The sequence below is a fragment of the Ptychodera flava genome, unplaced genomic scaffold (assembly GCF_041260155.1).
Source record: "Ptychodera flava strain L36383 unplaced genomic scaffold, AS_Pfla_20210202 Scaffold_28__1_contigs__length_4768798_pilon, whole genome shotgun sequence".
NCBI classification, from domain to species: domain Eukaryota; kingdom Metazoa; phylum Hemichordata; class Enteropneusta; family Ptychoderidae; genus Ptychodera; species Ptychodera flava.
Window position 1 is genome coordinate 640,001 of NW_027248350.1, and position 19,262 is coordinate 659,262.

Sequence of the window (19,262 nt, forward strand, 5' to 3'; positions counted from 1 at the left end):
TAAAAAAATATAGGTGCGATAAAAATTCTCAACTTCATGATTAGGCATGACGCAATGTTTCCTTTCTGATATAGGAACAAGTGACCTGGAGCGCGAAGATTGGTCTGGCATGTCAGCCGAAAATGACCTAACTTGATGATCTTTTCCATGTATACAAGGATTGTAATGGCGATATTTCTCACTTCAGAATGTACGAAGATAATATGTTGCAGGAAAAGACGCTTTTGAATAAAGAGTGACATTGCCGACCATTACATAGATGTTCCTTACCATGAAATATTTGTATTTCGTTCTGTTTAATCAAAAATGAGGTACATTCTTCTTACCTGCCTCAGATATCTGAATCTCAACGTCATTTTGCTCATCCAAACTTGTCGCATCTAAGAGGTATGTGAATAATGTAAATTGAGTCAGTGGAAGAGTTTATGGTAGTAAGCGCAATAAAATTGAGGTCCAACAACACAGTATATTCAATGAGAACATGTGTATTTAAAATATATATCCAAGATTAAGGTCCAACAACACAGTATGTTCAATGAGAACATGTGTATCTCAAATATATATCCAAGATTAAGGTCCAACAACACAGTATATTCAATGAGAACATTTGTACCTCAAATATATATTCACTTACCTGGAAGAGAAAAACGTAGATTCTGCAAATCATATTGGTCTTGATATAACGTTTTTAGATGTTCTGCAACACATTTTGCAAACACGTGGTTGGCTTCCAGCAGTTTTGGAACAACTCCTTTAAGAAAGTTCTTGATTATCTCCATTTTTCTGCATACAGCACCGTGTTTTCTGATAGTGTAAATTATCTTCTTTCGCAAATCTGTTATGTCCCCATTCATGTCGACAATGTCAGTCTCGAATTCTTCCATGAACTCTTCGACAAAACTATGACAAGGTGAACCACTTGGCGCTACCACTGGAATTCCAATAGCCATAGATGTCAGCGCGAGATCCAGAGTGTTGACAGATTTTGGGGGAATTAGAACCAGATGTGAACTTTGTAATTCACACTCAAACTGTTTCAGCGACGTAATCGGACAACAGGTAACTTCAAGTTTTCTGTGAGTTTCAAGACGTTGCTGGATAGCACTTTCCTTGCCAGGGGGAACACCTAGTACTTTCCATTTCGGAGGCTTGCTGAACATTTTCACAAAGCATTCAGTTACTTCTGCCATCGCCTGTGCCAGGTATAACAGTCCAGTGAGGTCTCCAGCTTCATGTTCCTCAAGGAAAGAAATTATGTGCACTAGACCATTCTGCTTAGCAGTCGGAGCAGATAGCTTGAAGTATTTGTCGCCTGGTAGGGGAAAATTTTGAAGTGTTTTGGCTACTAGTATTACAATTGATGAATGCCTGATGGAAATACTCAAAGGCATTCGACCCAATTGATGTTATACTGTGCGCTTCTTTGCAGTCTTTTTCAAGGAAGACAGACTGAGTTCGAAACTTTTGGACAGAATATCCAAGAGTACGTTCTGAGATTAAATCGTGGCTCCATAGATTAACAACTTGGAAAAGTGCATTTTTAAATACGTTTTTTATCCGTTTAGCAGCCGTTGAAGTAATTAAGCCAAATCCAATCACTAATGCTACGTCATCGATCTGCTGTATGTCTTGATAAAAGTCTTCGTGTGCCTCCAACCAACTTGGATCTGGCTTTATGTTTCATCGTAACTGTTGTAGGATGGCAAACAAAGATTAATGCCGATATCATTTGCTTCTTTGTCTATTGTTGGATTGGTTTTCAAAAGCGTACAGTAGACCACCATTCCAATGGCTTGTAAGAGACGTGCAAGAAGTGACACTGCGCTAGCCACACCTCCTTGTAAATCACATTCCCATCGATCACATATTATCAAAGCAGTAGGTTTTATCTTTGACTTCCTGTGCAAAACAAAAAACACATGTATACATTGTCATGTACTCATGTGCAGGGTTTTACATCACTTTTTACTTTTGAGAGTCCCTGGGACCCCTGGTGTTAGAAAATGGGAGTCCTACATCAAAATATGGGGGTCCCATTTATTTCAAAAGAATATTTTATTGTTTATCCATGCCATGGTCTTCACTGTGTTCAGTTAGTGTTATAACACACGGCAAATGGTTGCGCATTTCTTAAAATTATTCTTACATGAAAATTCTAGTTCATACTGAGGTCCCTCATTGATCAATTCAAAGAACACTATTCATAATTGAAATGATCTCATAACTTTAATGACAAGTTCACAAAGTTGTGAAATTTGAACAAGTATTCAAATTTGTCAAATTGACAAGAAGGTAAGTAATTTCATACTCTGAAATGGCATTCACCCAGCAAGTCCAGTAGGTTGAGTTCACACTCTGCCAGCAGCTCCTTCAGCAAATAACCTAGCATTGTTTATGAAGTCAAAATCATCTGTGATGGGGCCAACCAGTTTGATGAACATTAGTCTATTAAGCCTTTGAGGATTGAGTCTATTTCGTGCCCTCTGTTTGATGGCATTTTGTACTGAAAAGCCCCTCTCACATGGGGCAGAGGACACTGGTATGAAAAGAGCAATTTTAGCAAGAATTGCAAGATCAGGATACTCTCTGTAAAATCATTAGCAACAGCTTGATATACATATCAAAATTCAGTGCGTCCCTATGAGATCTTGTGAAGTGTTTGTAAACAAGAAAGTGTGCCCTAGCTCTATCAGCATCAATACCTGGTGTATTGTTATGATGATTCAACAGTTGATCAAGCTGGTTGACCCCATAGTCAGGTAGGTTGGCCAATTTTCAGGATATCTGTGTGGGTTTAGAATTACATCAAAACATTCCAGAATATGCATCTCATCATCTGGAAATCTGCAATCTAAATTCTGCAGTAGTTTGTTGATATAATTTTCTCGTACACTACAGAAGCTCTGTCTGAGTGGCTGATTGTAAGTGATTTTAATGTTTTTGTATGTGTTTTTCTGACCATTGCCAGGAACATCACCCAAATCATTAAAGACTTCTCTGACAGTGTGTGAATCATTAGTCATTGTATTCAATGTGTCCCTAATAGACTGAACACTTTTTTTGATATGGGATAGGTTGACAGAATCTTTCTGAAATGTAAGGCTCAAAATTCCAATCACAGTAAGGACATCAATCAATAAGGCAGTGAATAGCAGAAACAATGAATTGGAGACAAATTTCAACAGCCCATCAGCCTTTCCCCCTTTTTTGTCACTTGCAAGTGCCAAGGCAATTGGCTCAAAACTGATGAAAATCATCTTGACAGCTGATTCAACCGACAACCAGCGAACAGATGTAGCTCAGTAATTTGTTTCGCCTTTCCATTCAACAGAGTTTGAATTTCTCTAAGTTTGTCATATCTCACACTGGAGTCATTAAAGTATTTATACAATGAATGGATTATATTATGATATTCTTTGCAATATTCAATATCTCTGCCTGCTTGAGAAGCAGCAAGATTCAATCGATGTGCAACACAATGCACTTGAACAAGGTTGGGATTTCTGGCTTTTAATTTTGCACCCAACCCGTTCAAACGACCGGTCATTACGGCCGCCCCGTCTGTTCCCAGTCCATATATTTTGTCTACGGCCGCGTCACAGATTTCTTTCCTAGTCAAAAATTCAATCAAGGCGTTTTCGATCCCTGCAGCAGTGGCAATTTGCTGGTTACCGAGGAAAGAAACATTCGCCTCGCCATTCTGAATATATCGAACATATGGCAAGTTTCTTATGAACGGTTATGTATTGTCACAAGTCTCATCCAACATTATACCGATGAAATCACTTGCATGTATGCTATCAATCAGGGACTTCTCGATCACACGTTGAATACACTCTTCAAACTCCATAACTATCTGCGGAAGTTTGTAATATTCAATGTCTAAGCCGTTCAGATTCTGTAGATGCATGATGTCAGTGAATACATCGCATGGAAGGTCACGTTTAGCGATCAGATAAACAGTACGTAATTGTGCAGCGTACGCCTCGAGTTCGTTTACCCTGCACCTGCCGGTCCTCTGCAGATTTGTGAGCGGTAGTAAATTGTGACCTCAGCTTAGGATTTTAACACTTGTGAGATGACTTTTCGAGTCCTGATGACGAGTGAGAGTTGAATGTTGAAAATTAGAACAACCTTCCGTGAACGGGCATGTAACATTCGATTTCAAACATACATCGCATTCCATGACGTTTCGCTCTTCAGAATATCGAAGCCATTTAAATCTATTGAGCCAACTTCTGTTGAATGTTCGTAATTTTGCTGACTTGGCCGGGGGATCTGATGTATCAGTATCGCATGGCGTAGCTGCTGTTTCGGCCTCGACCAAACCTACATCGTGCTGGTTGCTGCGGCTGTCGAAAAACTTTCGCAGATCGGCTAGTTTTGGGTATTTGACACGACCCGCCATGATGCATATAAACATGTATTGATCGCCGCAAACAAGAAATCGACCAATTAAGAATCAGTTTACATTTTGAAAATTTGTTTCCGCGGGTACCATTGGTCATCAAACAGTGGAGGCCAATGCACTACGGAGCATTCTATTAAAGTATGGGGTCGGTAAGGTTTACTGGGATGTGTTTTACGTGTTCAGCGGCTTCGCGAGATATACACCAGCAACAGATATTTCTGCGTCCGAAGGGACGCGTAGTTTAGTTTTTGAGGGGTCCTGGGTCCGGTTTTATGCGTAAAGGACGCAGAAATGCGCGTCATGTAAAACCCTGCATGTGTTTGAAAAGGGAGATCTGTCTGCCCCATCTTCAGAAAGACTACAAAATCAAGCAGGACTCCATCTCTTACGAAAAACTACCAGTCAAAACAAACCTAAGATGTTTGCTCAAAAAACTGTTTAATATGAACAAGTACGATTTGTTTGTACCCTTTGAAGAAGTCACAGCCGACCATGGCATGACTCTTCATTTTTACAGCTATCACTGAGGGACAAAAGTATGCCAGAGTGTTTTCGTATTCTGCAAAGCATATATTCTAATTCAGAGTGCTTAAAATTGCAATATTACTAATACCGTTGACAGTATTGATGTATGCTTCCAAGTCTTTCTTACATAAATTAAATGTATTTGGTCAGTGACTCACACGTAAGAGAATGAGGCATGGTACGTGGCGCTGTATGCGTCGCACTCACCTCCTAAAAGCACTGAATAAAATGTTAATGTATTTAGTTTGCAGCTGACGAGTCATTATGATTCAAAACTTTAATTAAAAAATTTACAATAGTTCAAACAAAGTGCACTGAAAAATTATGATTGCAAATAAAGATGTCCGGAGGAAGATATTGGAGTGTTTGCGTTTTCCACAGGTTAGAGGGAAGCGGGGTTTCTGAGTAATTCAGCGTGTGGTTTGTAGACGAGCATTTTTAAAGTTGTTTTTTGCACGTTGCAAACATGGTAAACAAAGAAAGTTTCGCTGCGTATGACTGCTTTGCAAAACGGGATAAGTTCTTTTAGTTGATGACAAATATAATGTGGAAAAACATCTAACCATCACTTCACACAATTCCCGACAAGGAACGTTCTGAAGTTAAATAATGTAAAACTGGTCGATGTTGACCCTGTTATTGAGTTTTACATCAAATACAAGGCGCGTGCTATTCTGAAATAAAGACTACACCCCTTGGAACAGAATAATGTGTTACGCGTACCGTAATGTCTATATCGATGTAACCTTTTGGTCAACTCAGGTGTACTAGCTTTACCTGTTGAATTACCTGGGACAACATTTTCGTTAAAACCTTGGGCTGTCGTCGTTATCAATCTCGAGAAGATAAAATTCCCGAAAGTGTACTTGACTGCGGCTGAATAAACTCTGCTAATCACACCAACGGAGTCACTCCTAAAGTGTACGCTGTACATACAGAATGGAAACAATTGCCCCAAGCCATTGTTAAATTTATGGTATTGTCATTTTGTAACCTGTCGGGACGGAATAACTCCGAAAATTACCATTTAGGGCCGTAGCCTGACCAAAGTGCCAAGATAGCAAAATCTAGCTTAGCTACGACTCGAGTATTTTACACAAATTTACATATTTTACATATTATTTGCAATGTATTTAATTAGGAAACAACACTGACTGTAGCAATTATTATATCTATACAACCGCTCAATATACGTCCTGGTCATTGCAAAATCTAAGCTAAAACAATGATTTAGTTTATATGTATGATGTAAAGTAAACGCCTTGTACTAAATTAAACAAGTCATCGTTGATGACACAGTCCCCACTAGTTAATGGGTGCTTGAATTACAGGTCCTAAGAGAGGATAGAGTCCTCTTCATTAGGTCTGTGATAAAAATACTTTGATACAGATGGCACTCAATGGCCGAGAATGAGTTCCATGGTGGTGAAAACATAAAACCAATGTAGGCCACTATCCTAAAGGTCATTAAATGAGTAAACTAAGAATTAGTCGACAGGATGTTGCAAAACATTTTTTCATACTATCCTAACACTAATAGATTATCACTGGTACCATATTTCATAAAGTTTGATGCAGTATTTACAACACTATGAGATCAACATCTGTATCAAGTTTCATCAAATTTGACGTTGTATTTGTGGACATATCACTCTAATTAGGAAAGTTCATTACATATGCAATTACAAATTAAAATGACACTGATAAATGTCTTTTTCATTGTTAAAGCAATGTGAACTTAACATCTGTACCAAGTTTCATAAATTTGATGCAGTATTTCTTGACATATCAGCCTAATTACGAAACTTCAATAATTGACATGATACTGCTACATGACGTGAAACAAATTGACGAGCATATGTATGAAATAGGTCAATGTCCTTGTACCAACTTTGAATGATACTGGTGGAAATATGTCTGAGTTACGGCTCAGTACATGAGAAAATTGGAACAAAATCGCCGCCACGCAGCGATATTTGATCTTACTGTTTAAAAAATCAACACGTATATTATGTATGACATAAGTCAATGTCCAGGAACAAACTTTGAATAAAATCAGTAGAAACTTGCCAGAGTTATGGCTATCGACATGAAAAAAATACCATAACAAAATTGCCACCATGTGGCCATATCGGACCATATTGAGAAACAAATGGATGTACATATGTATACTATAAGTCAATGTCCTTGTACCAACTTTGAATAAATTTGCTTGATGTCATGTCTGAGTTATGGTTCAGGACATGGAAAATCATAACAAATGGCCACACGGCGGCCATATTGGATCGTATCACAAAACAAATCAATGTGCATATGTATGACATAGGTCAATGTCCTTGTACCAAGTTTGAATAAAATCAGTCTAGATATGCCTGAGTTATGGCTCTGCACATGAAAAAGTCGTAACAAAATGGCCGCACAGCAGCCATATTGGATCATATCACCGAAAAAAATTGACGTTCATATCTATGACGTTGGTCAATGTCCTTGTACCAATTTTGAATACAATCAGTTCAAACATGTCTGAGTTTGGCGCTGTACATGAAAAAATCGTAATAAAACGGCCACCTGGCGGCCATACTGAATTGTATCGTGAAACAAATCCACCTGCATATGTATGACATAGATCGATGTCCTTGTACCAACTTTGAATATATTCGGTCGAGAAGTGTCAGAGTTTCGGATCTTAACATTAAAGATATCGTAACAAAATGGTCGCCAGGCAGCCATATTTTATCGTATCACAAAGCAAATCGACATGCATATGTATGACATAGGTTTATGTCCTTGTACCAGGTTTGAATACAATTGGTGAGGTATGCCTGAGTTATGTCTCTGTACATGAAAAAATCGTAATAAAATGACCGCCTAGCGGCCATATTGGATCGTATCACAAAACGAATTGACATGCATATCTACGACATTGATCAATGTCCTTGTACCAATTTTAATACAATTGGTTGAGATATGCCTGAGTTATGTCTCTGTACATGAAAAAATCGTAATAAAATGGCCACCTGGCGTCCATATTGAATTGTATCACAAAACAAATCGACGTGCATATGTATGACATTAGTCAATGTCCTTGTACCAAGTTTGAATAAAGTTAGTTGAGATATGCCTGAGTTATGGCTCAGTACATGAAAAAATCGTAATAAAATGGCCACCTGGCGGCCATATTGGATCGTATCACAAAACAAATCGACAAGCATATGTATGATATTGGTCAATGTCCTTGTACCAAGTTTGAATAAAATCGGTTGAGATATGCCTGAGTTATGGCTCTGTACATGAAAAATTGTAATAAAATGGCCACCTGGCGGCCATATTGGATCGTATCACAAAACAAATCGACATGCATATGTATATGTATGACATAGTCAATGTCCTTGTACCAAGTTTGAATACAATTGGTTCAAACATATCTGAGTTATGGCTCTGTACATGAAAAATCGTAATAAAATGGCTGCCTGGCGGCCATATTTAATCGTATCACAAAACAAATCGACGTGCATATGTATGACATTAGTCAATGTCCTTGTACCAAGTTTGAATAAAATCGGTTGAGATATGCCTGAGTTATGGCTCTGTACATGAAAAAATCGTAATAAAATGGCCGCCTGGCGGCCATATTGGATCGTATCACAAAACAAATTGACGTGCATATGTATGACATAGGTCAATGTCCTTGTACCAAGTTTGAATAAAATCGGTTGAGATATGCCTGAGTTATGGCTCTGTACATGCAAAAATCGTAATAAAATGGCCGCCCGGCGGCCATATTGGATCATATCAGGAAACAAATCGACGTATATCTGTATGACATATGAAGTAATCCTTGTACCAAGTTTGAATGACATGCTCCGGGTATCTCTGAGATATCTGCGTGAACGGACAGACGGACGGACGCACACACGGACGCATGGACATGACCAAACCTATAATTCCCCCCGGACGGTGTAACGGGGAAATTCAAATACCCGGAAGTGTACGCTCTAACTATCGACAGTATATCCTGACGTAAAATGGCAGATTTCCTGACAAAGTGTTGGTAAGTATTCGTTTATCTGCATGACTATGAAGGTTTTTCTACTTTTTCGCGTACTTTTGAACGTTACACGTACGCGTACGAGCAGGGAGCATTGAAACATAAACAATCGGCTGGCCGAAGCAGCCTTTACAGGGCCCCCAATTGGTCAATTTAAATGCCCAGTGACGAAAGCGCCGTCACCATCGACCGGGAAGTTCAAATGTGATCGATTTTGACCGGGTACGACTTGGAAATCGCCGTTTTTCCACTCGTTTGCAGGTCGGTAGTTCAAGTGAAGCCCAAATTAGGTCAGTGAGATAAATTTCAGTGCCTATGATAGCACATTTCAATCGATCGCTCGTGAATGGGGTGTTTTTTCTGGGCCTTGAAGGTGGCTGATGAGCCTTGATCAGGGGCATCTCGATTCCACCCTTGGTTGTATAATAGGACGGGAGTGACGTTGGGCGACCTACGTCGTTTTTTGGTCACGATTACAGTTTTCTTTTACAATTATCTACAACATCGACAAACAACAGCAAGGAATGACACATGTTTTTTTTAATATTTTTATTATCGTCATCATCATCATCACCATCAACAACAATAACAATAAAACAACTACAACAACAACAAGATTACTCAATTCCCTGTGGAAGGACTTTAAAGCAAAGGGTAATATGTAGAATGCTTACGGTAACAACATTTATACTCGACTGTTAAGATTTCACTTTTCACTCTAAATAGTCACTTACGTTAGGGAATGGAAACTTGCATATGATTTCGAGAACTTGTTGACGGTATCTTTTGCAGCTATTTGAACGACAGCGGTTCAAGGTCAGAGCAACGAACTACCTTATAAGAAAGCAAATATTTGTAGAAGGGCATGTCGAATCGCCGATCTGTAAGGGTCCGTGGATAATACAAACACTCATATGGCAAGTGAAAGAGCTGGTTTAACTCTCATGCGATTACCTTGCCAGTGTGCAAATTTGCACTAACTAAGCTTATATATTAAGGTTCTGCAACATAAACTATGTATGTGTGTGTATGTGTGCTAGATGAGAGAGAGAGTTTGTGTGTGTGTGTGTGTGTGAGAGAGAGAGAGAGAGAGAGAGAGAGAGAGAGAGAGAGAGAGAGAGAGAGAGAGAGATTCAACTACAAAGATATAGTTTTGAACTGTTTTGTGTTCATCGAGTGAGTGGTGTAATCTTTCAACAACTTATATTAGCAAAATATCGTTCAAATCCTGATGTCCTTGTCGGATTGCTGCACTCAGAAACTTTGTTTCTTGGAGGGGGAGTGGGGTGCAATTCAAGAGTTGAATTTATCCACGATCCCTAAATTTTTTTTGACGCACAAAGTACATATGGATGCGAGGTTATGACTGTCGCCCTCTAGCGATGTGTTTTCACACTGGAGAAGTTTAGAGAACATGTGGTTGAGTGGGCGCAAACAGTTCATGTGAGGCATTTTGTGGTTCCCACTGCTTTATTCCTACAAAGGAAGAGGGGAAAATCCAACCCTAACAAGTTTGTATCATAAATAACGTTCTACAAAGTTGAATTTTTGAAATAAAAATCAATCGAATGATGCTTATTGGGTTTTACTTCAAAGATCATGCAGTGAGAAATGCAAAACTTTTCTCTGACAAATAAATACATCTTCGTAAAGATGTGTGTGGCTGGATAAAATGCTGAGTCTGCTACATTTTAACCCACATTATATACATTAAAAAGCCGCTGGACAACATTTCCCCCTTTACAGACAGGGTATGACTGTAATTAAAATAAATCAATACTTACGAAATGAAAAACTTATGAATAAACGTCTATAGAAGATAAAATATAAGTTGTGCGCAAACGCATGATTGTAATTTACTGTGAGCTATTGTGCTCGTCAACGTTTGATTCAAATTGGATAAATGTAAATAAAAGATACGAAAAGTGTATATCTTTTTACATTTCAGCAAAATTACCTTGTACATTGGTATGTTCCAGAGATCATTCACTTTGACGTCAACTTTGTTATTATTACGCTATAAGCGTACCCACACTTGTTATCGAATGCCTAGTGACAAATAAGTCATGAATTTATGAGCAAGACAATAAATGATGATGATATTGACGTACCAGTGTGAGAGTGTCTGATCATGAATTGTATCAATATGTACAGAGAATGATACGATAAGTTAACATTTTCATTGTTTGCAATTAACCACTGTATATGAATGCAGGGGGGGGGGGTCGCAAGAGAAGAAGGAAGATGGGTCGACAGCTGGCAATATGTATAATCCATGAGTAAGAAATGATCGGTGTTATCTTCGAAGACTTTCAGGCAGTACTCCGTACTGTGTCCAACGTTCTCTGGCTGGTATTTTCGCGATGGGAAACGGTAAGCAGTAAGTTACACTGAGTCATGAGGATGAAAAAACCTACGTTTTTACAGTTCTGCATTTTCATGAAAGAGGTATGCTTGACTTAGAGGATATTTGGGTAATCAAAAGTACTTTCTTTTTATCCAGCAATAACCAGCTTAGAAAAAGAAAATATCATGTTCTGGTCAAAGCTATCGATAATCATCATCATCATCATCATCATCATCATCATCATCATCATTTTTATTGCAATATTATTATGCATCAAATACACATCTAATGCCACAAAAAAGCAAGGAGAAAAAAAGCTGCAAATAGTACATTGGCAATATGGAGCTGGAAATATAACCTTACGCTAGTAAAGCCTACCCCCGCTTACTCAGTAACATATTACGTCATTAAGCATGTTAGGCTACTGTCTGGTGAATTGTGAACACTCTTGTATAAAGCATGAAGGAAAAATAATACATCAGCTGTCATACTATACCACATGCATGTAGAGGTCATTTGTAGGCCTCATAAACACTTGGTTGAAACAATAAACTTAATTTGGACCAAGATATTCTTGTAGAAGATGATCTTTCAGGTCTCTTATGAACTTCCACCTGGAAAGTTCAGGATTTGATAAGATTCGGTAAAGTGTTCCATAATTTTGCACCTGTGTAGGATATTGAGGATTGATCTTCAGAAGTATACATTCTAGGGAGGACTAAAGTCATGGCTGACTGTTGACGTGTTGAATTTTGCTTATAAGAGGTAACACTGAAATTGGTCGATAATTTCCTAGATTGTCTTTAAAATCCTTTTTTAAGATCGGTACAACTCTCACCAACTTGAGAGCATGGGAAATTTAGCTGTTGCAAGCGACAAATTGAAAAAGTGGCAGAGAGGACCTGCAATTAATATATTCAGCAGCGTTCACTACTAGCTTCGCAGACATGTTATCATAACCAGAAGCCTTTTCATACTCATCCCTTTCAATAAGTTGAGAACCTCACATTCTGTTGTTGGGTAAGGAAAAAAAAGAATTAAGACTCAGAGAGAAAATCCAAATACGATGTTTTAGAAGAATCAATTTTGCTAGCTAGAGTTGGTCCAACGTTTGTGAAAAACTCGTTAAAACAATTCAAAATATCTTCATTGTTTCAGTACGTTAAAGCTGTACCATCATCTGCATTAATAGTGGTATGGTCAGGTAAACATGTATTTGATTTCAATTTGTGAGAGCAAAGTACATCATTTATACTATTCCAGGTTGTCTTTGAATTGATATGATTTTCCCAGAAAAGAGAAGCATAATAATCTCGTTTTGCAATTCTTAAGATGGTTGTTAGTAAATTTCTATAACTCTTATAATGTGTAACTTTGTCAGAATCATAACCTGATTTGATAACCTCTCCAAATAATAATGCTTTTTGTAAATTGAATTCTTCATCGATTTAGTTATTCATTGAACGTGTGATTATTGGAGCATGCCTATCACAACATTGTTTAAAAATTGAAATAAACTTACAATAAGCTGCATTTACATTATCTATACAATCATAAACTTCATTCCATGGTTGTCTTGAAAGATCTTGTCTAAATTCGTCAGGAGAGAAATTCCTGTAACTTCTGTAAGATACTGTCCCTTTCATTGAAGTAGTAGTAAAAAGATTCATACATATTGCAAAGACCGGTAAATGGTCTGAAATATCTGCGGCAATAGTACCCGAGAAAATTTGACAATTATTAATATTCGAATATCAATAATACTTACAGTGGTTTCAGTAATGCGAGTAGGCACCCATATAAGTTGATTCAAATTAAAGACAGATTTGTGAACAAAAATGTCTGTACTAGCTACTTTCTTGGTTAGAAAAATCCATGTTCAAATCACCCATCAAAATACACTGCTTTTTATCTGGTCGGATTTTTGTAAGTACATGTAAGAGACTGTTTCCGAATTCTGATATACTAGTATTGGCTTCCTGTAAATAATTCCTACAACGAAGTTTTGATTTCTATCAGTTATTTCTAACCAGAGTCAGTGTCTCAGAGTATAATACATGATACAATTATAGCTCGCAATTGTCAAGTAATGTACAAAGTCATGCTTTTGGATGAAATCATTGACTAGAAACAAATACGTGTTCTCCCCACAGAAGACCTGGTTGAGTTTGTGATCACTCTACGTGTGATTTAATTGGCATATGGCAATCGAATCATTGCAGGAAAATGAGACGGATTTTGGAAGAGAGAAAGCTACGGAATGACTGTCGCCTAACGTTAGTATATTAGCATCTAAATACATAAATTAGTCGGATAATATATCGATATACAATTCTATCATCTTCTTTTTGATTTCTCATTTTAGGGGAAGTAGAATTCAACATCCAGCTGCTTGAAATTTGTCGAACCATCACTGATAACATTTTTAAAGTATCAGCAACAAGAAAGAACGAACTCGAGACAACAACATCACCGTATTTGTGTATTGAGAAAACTGCACTTTACGATGAAAATCAGACATGGCAACGTATTCGACGTCATCACTTCCGTTCATACTAGGGCAACGAATAGTGATGTGGCTCAGGTGTGGAAAGAAAAGACGGACTGACTTATCAGTTATATCGTGTGTGCATTACAAATTGTGTATCCATAATATTTGCCGAGACGAAGGTATGCTTCAGAGCCATATCGGCATACATACGTACATGCATCATTCTAGTAAAATTTGGAGGGAAGGACTGTCTCCGTAAGGTTTGTTCAGCAGTAGGCGCAGCGTCATAGGCGTCGTTTGGGTGGAACCAACATGTTGAGATTGCGACCTTTGAGCTCTCAGATCGTCGACTGAGGCGGCTGACTTCTTACTACTCGTGCTTAATCGGCTGCACTTACACAAATCCCCCGTAAAATGTTAATTTAATTCTTATCTATCATCAGCTAATAATGAGTTTTTGTCAAAGCTGTTATTGGAAACGCCGGAAATAATGTCTCTGTCTTACTTTACAGTTCTATTCTACTGGAACGTCTATAATGAGTAGGCCTATCCAAAATTTTCTTGAAGACTCTACGATATTATAGCGATGTGGAAGCAATCTGGAGTTCCGTGCTGTTATCTTTCACCTTGACAGAAAATATATTGATCAAGTTGCATTTGTACAGCGGAAATTTGTACAGTTCTTATGGTTGAATACAATGTCAAATACAGGAGTTCTGATTATTATTCTCTGTGCAACATATTTCTCTTCCCGTTTCTAGAAAGAAAATGTACGTTTTTATATTTGTGTTTAATTTAATGCTTAGTATAAGCGTCGCAGTCTTTTAAAGTCACATTTTAATGTGCGGAGCAGACAGCAAGGACACTTTGTTACTTTCTATGTCTTTGCCTCAATAATTAACTTACGGAGGTACATGTCCCATGTTATTTTGAGATGTCCAATAATTTTAATCGCATTTGTAAAGCAGGTCCATTTGTTGATTAATCTACTTAAGCTTTTGTACTTTTAACTTTTGTAATGTACTTCGGAAAGAGTGCTTTCATCTTTTACAAGTTTTCTTTTCGCCCCTGTTGTTTTCGGTATAGTTGCTATATTGTTGTAGCTTTTTACGTTCTTTTTGTGTCACTTCGAATGCTTTATAGCTGCTATTTACAGTACCTGCAAATGCGCCTCTTCTCTGATATATTAGACTGTGACACTGTATCTAATGATCAGATGTTAATACGTGCAGTAATTGTAGCCTTATTTCATATCGAAGGGAGCTAAAATAAAATTCTATCAAACAGTTGGGGGTGGAGAGAAGCTCATAAATCAAACTGAGTCAGATGTTTTCGGGCTGCTAAAATGTTTTCGCCTTTGTTTCACTTTCATATGAACATTGCCACTTCCTCTCGATCAATAAAGTTTCACAGGGACATGACATTTTAATGTCCTCCAGTTCAGTGGGTCATTTGTATACAGAACAACAGTGAGAATGTACTGACTAAACCCTGGCAAAAATAACTGAAACTTCCCTTAATATTTAGCGCACCAGCAATATTATACTATGCAGGTCACTGTTGGTACAAACAACGCGTACGTGCTTTACATGCAGTTTTTATTTCCGCCTCTGCAAGATTAACGAAACATAGTTCTCAATCATTACTTCTCCTTTGAAAAATAACTTTAAGGTCACAGAATTACTGTGCAACCAAAGGAGGTAAAATAAATATATCAGATTCTGAACTCGTGTTTCAGAAACATGGATATTTTGCAACATATGCATACGAATGGCAACATAAAGAGTTTGAAATATTCAATTGTTCGACGAAAATGATTTGAACGCAGGCCATAAAGCCAATGTTGAGCTCGGCGCTTGCACTGCACACTGGTAAGCTTGTGTGTTCTAAGTCATGACATACGGGCCCGCCATGTGGCGAAGTTGAATAGCTTACTGTGCACGTCATACTTCGATCGCGGCTCCTGTAGTTTGTGGTGATGTATATGCTTTAGGTCACACAAACCTGTACTCATGGCTGTGATGTATATGCTTTAGGTCACACAAACCTGTACTCATGGCTAAGTAGGCGCCTCTTACTCAATAATACACCTTTTTAACAGGATCATAACCTTGCAAACAGCTGTGCACCAGCATACAAGTTTTGTCAAGTCGTAAAATTAGTTACCTTAATGTTGCTCTTTCGGGTGTACTAGCTGCGTCTACTGATCTGCCAGGGACAGCAGCTTCTTCGAAGCCTGAGGCAGTCGCCATTGCCAGTCCCAGAACGTTGCACGGACAAAGCGACGCGACAAGGTTTGCTTTCACGCAGAGCGCTGGGCAACAAAATGGCGCCTACCGGAACAGGAAAAAGGTTTATGATTTTTGTAAGGGAACGAGTAAAATTAACGGTAGAGGGGGGCGAGTAGACAATTCGGACCCAAGAGAAAGGAAGGGGTGGCAGCCGAGCTGTGAAACAATTTTCGGAGCCCGTCACGCTGAAATCCCAAATTATATATACGGAAAGTGAATATATTTGTAGAGATTGCCGATTGCGAGACTGAAACCATCTCGATAACGCTTGCTGTTCGCATTTTTCGTTCAGACATGGAGATTAAGACAACCTGAGACTTTGACGTGCTGACTTATGTCTTACTTACAGTTTGACTGTGGTGGACCACGTCACGTCTGTGAAGATCTCAAAGTGGTCCCCGACTTCAAAGTGGTCCCCATCCTAAATGCCCGGTAAGATAGGGGGTTAAACTCAAGTCTGACGACGCCTTCCGCAAAATGGACGCTTTTGTTGTCACATGGACGTTTCTGATGTAATATCAGCTGCTATTTAATACCTTAAGTTGGGAGAAAATGTACAAAATAAGGGCTGAGTACAGAATTAACAATGGGGAGGACTAGTGTCTATATCAATCATGACTTATTTATACAATGACTCATTTGGAGTCATATCGACATTTGGAAGTCATTCTAATCGCTGCCCTTAAATACATAAACGGATATGAAATACAATTTGCAGCAGAGCTGTGGCGTATCAATCGCGCTTGCGGGTCAAAAATTCATCGCCACAAGCCAGCCCATAGACATTTTTGGTAGTTTACTTCGACCGGGACTATAACACTGGTCGGTTCACGACCCATTGTCTACTTATGCTAGCTACCTCGATAATATAAGAATGTATTTTCAACCATTTTCCCATGAGCCGACGTCCACGAACTCTGCAACGTTTGCCCTCTCGCGTAAAACGTATTGAATACGTTGGATCTGTCAAAAGTTCAGAACCGAGCAGAAACAGTCGACGGCTCTTAAAAACGGCAGAAATTAGATGTTGCCACAGTCGACATAATTAACGGAAGTAAACGATGAGTCATAGATAGTCAGAGATAAAGTAGGTACATGTTCATTTATTCAAAGACTAAACTATTTCATTATTTTGCGAGGTAAATAAAAAAACTGATTGGTGTTGTAGTAAACTACGAAAAAGGTCTATGGACAGATTAGCAGCTGTTCTGAAGCGATATCCCTTGACACAAATTCGATCTACACGCCTCAGCATTGTGCTACGAATGCACAGATATGAAATACACATGAATAGGGCTCGGGGCCAATTTTTTAAGGGGGGCCTATTTTTCTTTATATTTCTTTACAAAAATATCCAATACCTACTATAGAAAGTGACACGATTGAAGTAATATATTACCTAAAAGAAGTTGAATACAGCAGACGGAGCGTAAAATTATCCGAATTTTCAGGAGACACCTTTGAAGTCAAAAGGACACTTTTGAAGTCAAACTGATTTTCGTTATTCAATATTAAAGCTTGACAAAAAAGGAAGTGTACTCTTATAGAAATAACGGGCGACGCGCTGACCATTAACATTTATTTATTGGCAGGGGCGAGAGGAAAGCCAAAAATTAATGGGCGAGGCTTGCTGAGCCCGTTAATTTGGCTTTCCTTGAGCCCGTTATATTATCAACAAACCGGAAAAAAACGTCAAAATTTGCGAAAATTTTCAGAGCGAACGACAACTGGGCCCCAGAACTGAGCAATACGCAACGCACTGTCATGCGCGCTGTAAAATATTGGCAAATCCGGAAATAATTTCAGAAAAAAGTATCTCAACTTGGCCCACAAGTGCTCCAATTTATTTTGTGATTGATTATGATTTACGTTTGAGCTGTAAAGTTACGATACTTTGAGTTGTTAATCTTATTATTCATATTCACGGGCATGTAAACAGACCATTACTGTGTATTTGTGGTCAGTCACGTGGCTCAGCTCGACCAATCAAATGCGACAGGCAGATCACGGTAATATAATGTCTTATAAATATACCTGATACTTCACAGGTCGTCGTAGTTGACAGCTGGCATTCTTTAACAATGTAGAAGTATCGTGAATATCTGAATATATTTTAAACCCCAACGTTCTAGTAACCCATATAGGTACCGGAAAGGCAAGGATGTGGATTACATAATGTCATTATAACATTTGCAAATGACCGTTTTAAAAATTGTTCTCTTCTTCCAAAAATTTCATATCTGCAAAAAAGTCTTTTCACATTTGCTACCTCCTCGGTGCTTTCTTGCAAACTTTTATTCCCCAACTTCGTCAGTTTTGTCTTTTCACTACATCTTAATTCAATATTCGTTACTTCAGCGAGATTTTATTTCCTTAGTTGTTGTTCTTTCTATACTGTTTCTGAATTATTTTCTTGGTTCTACTAATCGTAAGTTTCTCCTCCTTATTTAATTTTTCAAAACATTATTGATCCAATTAGCGAACAGCCTCACCAAGCACGTATTGTAGAATTATAATACAGGTTTGCAAAATGCTTCTCGAATTACCATGACCCGTTAACGGGAATGGCACCATTTATCTCATCAACCTATGCTCTATGTGAGCAATGTCTAAAAAAGATTATTCATAGCCCCTCCCTACAGGTAATTTTGCGCTGCCTCGACTTAAAATTTATGCATGACTGCCAACACGGCGATACTATACAGGGCTCGAAATTAGCGGTAGTCTGGCGGCAATTGACTACCAACTTTTCCGTTCTGACTACCAACTTTGAAAAGTGGTAGTCAGGTTGACTACCAGTGAAATTCGGGCAGATTACACGCGATACATAAGCCACCCAGTTCATTGACCAAATCTAAATAGACGTGTCGACATGCTAAACTTTACCAAAATGTATCATTTTTTTCTTTTGTCAGTGTTATACAAATTTCGTTAGCGTGGCTGTTTTTTGCGACATTTATGCAAAACAAGTTACGTTTTCACAAGGCATGAGCATCACAAGTCACATGCAGTCTCGTTAAATCACTTTACTCTAGAGGCTGTAAAATGAGCATTTTAAACCATTTCCGTAGAATTCCAAAGTCCGTTCTTCACAAATCTGAAGAGAGTGGCGCAGTCAGTGGTGAAAATGCCGCTGGAATAGCTAAGTC

General features: G+C 38.4%; 2 protein-coding genes across 2 annotated transcripts in view; both read right to left on the reverse strand.

The window, feature by feature from the left end:
• LOC139127005 (estrogen-related receptor gamma-like) overlaps window positions 1-19,262 on the reverse strand; it is a 303,315-nt gene that overhangs the window by 59,766 nt on the left and 224,287 nt on the right. The gene's annotated exons all lie outside the window — the stretch shown is intronic.
• Window positions 325-19,262, reverse strand: part of LOC139126937 (uncharacterized) — a 203,296-nt gene continuing 184,358 nt past the window's right edge. The window contains exon 5 of the mRNA XM_070692857.1: window positions 325-380. The gene's annotated coding sequence lies outside the window, so the exon portion shown is untranslated. The remainder of the gene's footprint in view (window positions 381-19,262) is intronic.